Source organism: Palaemon carinicauda, chromosome 2 (assembly GCF_036898095.1).
Source record: "Palaemon carinicauda isolate YSFRI2023 chromosome 2, ASM3689809v2, whole genome shotgun sequence".
NCBI lineage: Eukaryota > Metazoa > Arthropoda > Malacostraca > Decapoda > Palaemonidae > Palaemon > Palaemon carinicauda.
The window spans coordinates 185,395,395-185,403,080 of record NC_090726.1 but is presented as its reverse complement, the minus strand read 5'-3'; the positions used below and the strand labels follow the sequence as shown (position 1 = coordinate 185,403,080).

Below are 7,686 nucleotides of genomic sequence, written 5' to 3'. Positions count from 1 at the left end.
AGCACAATAACAATTATCTTGAACTTGAGTCATAATAAAAGCTCATTAATCCTTACAGATCTTCGATTAATCTTTTCCTAGATCATTTCCATAAAATGTCACCACAGGCTACAAGATCGATCAATCTTGTAAGGCAACAAGATATATTACTTTTTATAATCAGAACATTTGAAAGTTTTTATGGAATATTTTCGCTACGATTTTCCTTTTTGGGCTCAATCTATTTTATATATATTTTTGTGGTATTCAATTATGATAGTAGATATTGTCAACCATCATTTTCAACTTTATTTTGTTTAACCGTTCAACTTGAGAGAGAGAGAGAGAGAGAGAGAGAGAGAGAGAGAGAGAGAGAGAGAGAGAATACAATTTAACCCATAAGAGATAAAAACTAATCCTATATAACTTCATATTGAATTATCTCTGAACTGTTCCTAACTTGGAAACAGAATATGGTAAAAGAGGTTGCTGGAACCTTTAAACGGAATGAAATAAAGACCCTATTGAATTGTTGTAAAGGTTTTCAGGCTTTTTGTCAACGAAAAATAACGTGGTATTGAAGGAATATAACAAATGTTTACGCAATAAACTGTATTTTCTTATATTAATATGACTATCACTCTTCAATTTAACAATGGTCTGCATTATTAATCCATAAACAAATACTTCTTGCTGGTATTAGTATATTTTCAAATGGAAGTTTATTCTTGACTAATGTACGCCACCCGTCAAATATGACGGCTAAATATTTTGAAAGATATGCACGTGCGTCCACACACACACACACACACACACACCTGTTTCCACTTCCTAAACACTGCCCTTCTCACCATGATATGCCATGCCGCTGAGCCTAACAAGATATATATATATATATATATATAGAGAGCCAGGCACCTGCTCCTTACTGTATTGGGTAGATTACATTTTCCATAGAAAGCCAAAAATAAACATTGTCCTTAGTATAAGTTGGTCAGAGAAACACTGAAGGAATTCGTTGTATAACCATGAAAATAGTCAACTAATTCAAATTGACGGTGATCTTTGGCAATTCCCAATGACGTGAAAGAAAATAATTTGAAATAAGGTTTCAATATACCATACAGTCCTGTGTGAACTACATTGATTTAGAATAAAATACATAAGTTTTACCTGAGAAATTGAGAAAGGAGGTAAAGCAATGCTCCCAGTATATCATATAAGTGTCAAACCACTTGGGTAATAATTTTAAACAATCTAATTTCAAGTAAGTTGGAAATACAGTATTATATCAGCGCAGATTAATGCATAGGAAGAGTGGTGCGAATTGACATAAGATTCGTTGTCATTTTTACTCTCAATTTGATAGGAGTCATTTTATCTTATCAGTAAATTATTCCAATATTAATAGCGTATCGTAAAATTACTCCGTCGTGGAATAACTTATGTTTCATTTTATTGCAAGTAAGTGACCAATCATTTTCGACATGAATTATAATTCGCTCTCTTCATTAAGCAGCTCTATATTGCATTTCATGAACGCACTTTTCTCCTATTAACCATGCATATTGCCGGAACTTCGTTTATTATTACCGTAATCTCTGTTTTATATATATAAATGTAAACGTATATTTTTTTTTTTTTACGTTCCAGCTAGTTAGATTACCATCCCCCGTTGATATTTTTTCATAGCAAAGCAATATAATTAATGCAGAAGCTGCAACTACCAGTTATTTCATTTCGGACTTAAAACGCGTTTTATGATTAGTGCATTGGTATTCTGGTATTCCGCTTTGCACTCTCCTTCGGTTAATACCCATGGAATATGCAGATCTCCCACTATGTTCGTTCTTTTCACTTCGCGTAGATTTACAACATCAGTTGCATGGAAAAGAAGACAATATGTAAATGTATTTATGTGAATTTTAAAAGCATTGGAATATCGTCTCGGCTTTTTTTTTTTAATCGAGATAACTCGCCCAGAGCTCATCATTTGCATGCAATTGTTCAATTGTTTTCTCATATGCAGTTGCAGTTTTTATAAGCAGTTCCATCGCTTGCACAATGCACTTTATTTATTTTAAGTAATTGGCTCTTCAAATGCAGTTGTATTTTATTCATATGCCACTGGGTTTTCACCTGCATTTTTCTACTATTTTGAAGTAAGCTTTTTCCATATGGAAATTGGGTTTCACGCAGAGAAATATTGACGTCATGCAAAGATTCATATGTATGGCAAATTTTATCCGGACAGAATCTTGTAACATGTCATTGCTCAGAGAAAAATGTCAAAAAAAATGACCTTTTTTTTTTCATATCCTAATTTCTTTCTCAAGTGTCGTCCAGAATTATTACTTCTCTTGTTTTCATCTCTCTTGCAGTGTATTCACTCTGGTGACTCCTGGATATCATTATGAATCATTGTAGCTTGCATCAGACTTGTAAGGTCTGTATCCAGGTTCATGAACACCTATATATATATATATATATATATGTACTGTATATATATGTATAATATATATATATATATATATATATGTATATATATGTGTGTGTACAGTATATATATGTGTATATTTATATACATATATATATTATATATATATGTATATATATATATATATACATATATATATATATATATTTGTATGAGTGTGTGTGTTTGTGTTTCGTAGAAGAAAGAATATTCTTGTGCATTTATGTTTGGATCGATTTCATATCTGTAATATATATATATATATATATATATATGTATATATATATACATATATATATATATATGTATATATGTATATATATATATATATATATAAATAAATGCGGTTCAGGTTTCATTGGTGGGATAAAACTATATTTAATCAAGGAAACAGATTGTGCATCTAATAGAAATGATGAGAATCGTGATGTTAGATTATAATGATAGCAGTGATAATAACTGAAATATTAATAATGATATATCTTCTTAGTAATACACTGCAATTAAATTCAATAAGTAAGATTAAATTCACTTGATTTCTAGGGGATCTAGAATTGTGATAATTCACGGATATATATAAAAAAAAATCTTCAGGAAGCTGGTTATGCTAATGGACTCAGTATACTTATATAATTATACCTTATTCACATATATTTTCACAACAATATATTGTTAAGATTTCCTTTTCGTCCTTATGTAATTAAGAAAATATATGGCCATCTTGCGTTAAAAGAATCCCTCTTTTTTTTTTTTTTTTTTTTTTTTTTTTTTTTTTTTTTTTTCCGAGGATTGAGTTTAATCATTACATATCCAGTGCCACCCAATCAGTGTAACTTTTAAAAAAGGTGTCACTCAAGTACGATTACTTTAGCACCCTGATCCTGCAAGCAAGGGAGCAATCAGAAAACTAATTATATCATCTATGTGTCCTATATAAATTTGTTATCTCTGAGGATATGAATTAGAATTGCTTTTAGATTACAAAGATAAAAGAGGCTGTTCAATTATTTGTTTATTCAACTTGTGGTAACAATGTTATTTCTATACATATTAATTCTGTCGTTGAGTGATCCTGTTGTACAAATTGAAGTAATATCTCATATAGACAAAGAATATAATCAAGAAACCTGAAATAAAGGAGTGAGTTTGGATAGGACGAAATGATAAAGATTAAAGCTCCAGTTTTGATATAGGTGTTATTGATAATAATATTGTTACCCCCCCAAGTTGAGGTAAAAGCAGCATGCTATGAATGGGAGGCTAAGCAGCGTCCAGTAAAGAAAGAGAAATTAAGAAATGAAGAATGATTAATAAAAGAGGAATAACAGAAGTAAATAATAACGAATTATACATGAAGTGATACTCTTGTTAACCTGTTCAATGAATAACCATTTGCGCCAAATTTGAACTTCTGAATTTCCGATTAAGATGCATAATTAGGAAGATCATTTTCTGACTTGACCTTAGCGGGAATGAAAGTTTTGGAATGCTTAGTGGCATTAAACCTTACAACAGAAACGCAGAATTGTGGAACATTTTGTAAAACTAGGAACGACGGTTCCTGAGATTTGTACCAAGTTTATGGAAAAGATATTTAACAGACCTCATGTTTTAAGTCCAAGGAAGTTACCTCGCTATAAGACGGAACATTTTTTATGAAGAAATCTAAGGAGAAAATTGCTAAATATCATGGGTATATATTTTTGGTATTTACGAACACATCTTGTAGATTACTTTTTCATATACACTGAAATTATTTATAAGAGTAAATAAACAACACCAAGAATCTTTTACGCCATCGTAATAGGCCTGACAACTTCAGGCTCCCCTTGAAAACGATACGCTGTATGTTGCACTCAAAATACTTTGGCTTTTCTTTAACGAAATATATTTGATTAGAAATAGCTTAGGAATTCATAATTATGGTACATATGCTAAAAGAAAACGTATATTTTTAATAATGTTTTCAATAGAGTTCATTCAGGTTTTTAATGTCTGATGCCTATACGGTGCTTGAGTGCTATTCTGATTCACCGAGGTTTTTACTACCGTGATTACCAATAATTCAGTTCATTCCTAAAGAGCTTAACTCTTATTGTCTTACCTTTTAAAAATTAGTTTAGCTTTTATAAATGGTTATTCCTACATATGGCATTATTCATACGAATTAATATTTTATTGTTAAATACCCAGAATTTTGTTTTTTTCGCATTTCTTCTTATTGTATTTGTTTCAAAATTGTTCAAAAGAGGAAATTTCTGAACATTTTCTTCTGTTCATTGTGATTTATGTAAGATAATTAATTTGTTATCTATAAAAGTGTGAGGAGCTTCTCTCTCTCTCTCTCTCTCTCTCTCTCTCTCTCTCTCTCTCTCTCTCTCTCTCAACATTGTAAAATGACTACAAAAAATTGAAATATTTAGTCCGAGATACCAATATTCTCCTCCTTTTATATTTCATTTGTAATTTAAAGCGACAGGCCTTTTTTAACTGTTCCTTTATTAATAAAATATCAAACACTCGTTATTTTTCATGGGTAAATCTAATATGAGTTTAAATATTTTTATGTAAAAGAAGACAACTGAGTTATTCGTGCGCATGCTCACGATTTGTTTGTCCGTCAGATTACCGCAGAAGACTAAACCTTTCAGAATTGAAGACTTGCTGGAAGGCGGGGAAATAATAACCTCATAGAATTGAATAGACTGAATTTATTTATTTTTCTTTTTTAGACGTATTTGTTAACAAGGCTAAGTGGAGTACGTAGTTGTGCATGTCTATAAGTAAAGCTATTTGAGTATTTTTATAAAGAATGAAGAGACTCCGGTTAATGGAGAACCTTGGGTGTTTGAAGCGAGATGGAGTGAGGATAAGTGAGTAGGAGGACTCGATTTTATGAAAGTGGGAAGGAGACTTCAATTCCTATGTCCAACTGTACATGTGCTGGCCCGGGGGGGGGGGGGCAAAGAGAAAGAGACAGTGAACGAGAAGTTGCATGGAAATCCGATTATTGTAAGAAAAAAAAAACGTAATTTTTATCGGAAATTCTTCGTAAAATATATAGTTCTCAGCCGTATTTTCAGAAATACCGGCGACCGTACTTTTTACCCTAATTTGTTATTATCTTGTACGGGTTGGAGACCGTAATGTCACTTTAACGGTAATATATTCGTTTTTTAAAAAGGTAAATGCCTGGCAACATTTATTCCAGAATATTTACCGTTTGTAAGGCAAATTTTTAAGTGTATATAAGAAACAATGAAATTACGGCTTTATTGGCTTCGACAAGTGTTTTCTCCTAAAAATACTTGATATGAGTTACCTAGGATATGATGTAGGATGTAGTGGATTTTTTCACATTAAACATTTGTGTTAGCATTGTAAAATATATACCAACTTACTATCTACATTCCACATAATGTACAGGTTACAGCAATGCATATAAACCTTCATGTTGCAGATACTGACATTTGCCTAAGTATACTGTATATGCAAGAAAACATCCTCCTATATAGGAAAACTCGATGCGGATCTAGATTGGCAGAAGGGTAAAAATATATCATACGTGAAATTACTCTCCCCTAATTTTGTCTTTTGGCCTGAATATAGATATAGAGTTAATCTGTCACAAAGGGTCGACCAAACCGCGGACTAGAGGAGAGGAGAGCAACTCAAAAGTAAACTTGATTTCACTCACCGAGTACATTTAACAATGCTCCGTTTATTGCCTGCATGCATATTGCCGGACAATGTATACCTGCTGCAAGAGGCTTCAGTAATCGTTCTGAAAGGGATTTTTTTTTTCATGCAGGAGAGTTTCTACCCCATGTTCAAACCAGAGAAACATTTATTCATTAGGAGGAAGTCCTCGCTTTTTTACTAACCTTATCGTGTCTGTTCTGAGCCTTATGGACTTCCAGCTTCATATTTCCCCTCTCAATTATTTGCACGTCACGTCGCTCCTGGGAATTATTGCAATTATCTGCCGTATGTGATTATTCTGCATAGGGGTGAATTGTCCGCTAGTCGTTCATGTTCATATGCTTATTGACTTGTTTATATTATGTCCCTGGCACTTTTATTTCATCAATATTTGTGCTGGAAATATTTATCGTTTTCATCACGGGAGGAAATTATAAAGGGAATGTTAACGCTGGGGTACGAAGCCTTATGATTGTTCAGGAATTAGTATCTCTTAACTTATCAACAGTCATCCGGCCTTGCCTCTTGTTTGTTTTTTCCATTACAACAATAACAAGAATATTTAATAGTATTGAGAATATCATTGTTTATTGTTATTGTGAATATTGATTTTGTCATGAAGTTTATGACAACAAAAGTTGTTATCAACATTGTCCATTGGCGCTGCCCTAATTCTTGGACCAGTTATTAACATTATTAACTTTAAAATAAACATATTTTAAGTTGTCATTAATATTGTCAATAGCGCTTCCCTAATTATCAAACATTGCTTCTGTTGGCGTTATCATCGTCATATAATATGTATTAACATTATCAACATTGCTTCTGTTGGTGTTATCATCGTCATATTTATTGTATTGACATTATTAACATAGCTTCTGTTGTTATCATCATTATTTATTATGTATTAACATTATCAACATGGCTTGTGTTGGTGTTATCATCGTCATATATTATGTATTGACATTATTAACATAGCTTCTGTTGTTATTATCATTATTTATTCTGTATTAACATTATCAACATTGCTTATTCTATATTAACATTATCAACATTGATTCTGTTGGCGTTATCATCGTCATTTATTATGTATTAAAATTATCAACATTGCTTATTCTATATTAACATTATCAACATTGATTCTGTTGGCGTTATCATCGTCATTTATTATGTATTAACATTATCAACATTGCTTATTCTGTATTAACATTATCAACATTCCTTCTATTGACGTTATCATCGTCATATATTATGTATTAACATTATCAACATTGCTTCTGTTGGCGTTATCATCGTCAGCTATATATTGGCATTATCAACATTACTTCTGTTGACGTTATCATCGTCATTTATTATGTATTAACATTATTAACTTTGCTTCTGTCGTTATCATCATTATATATCATAATCCTTGTATTTCAGAGCGAAGAGCGACCGCGTCTCCGTCTGTAGCGAAGACCGCGAGAGAGGAGAGGACTCCGACTCCCAGTTTTCCTACAGCGGTGCCAGCTCTCCATCCCAGGTAATTT

General features: G+C 31.9%; 1 pseudogene; it reads left to right on the top strand.

The window, feature by feature from the left end:
• LOC137621561 (uncharacterized) overlaps positions 1–7,686 on the top strand; it is a 364,107-nt pseudogene that overhangs the window by 336,852 nt on the left and 19,569 nt on the right.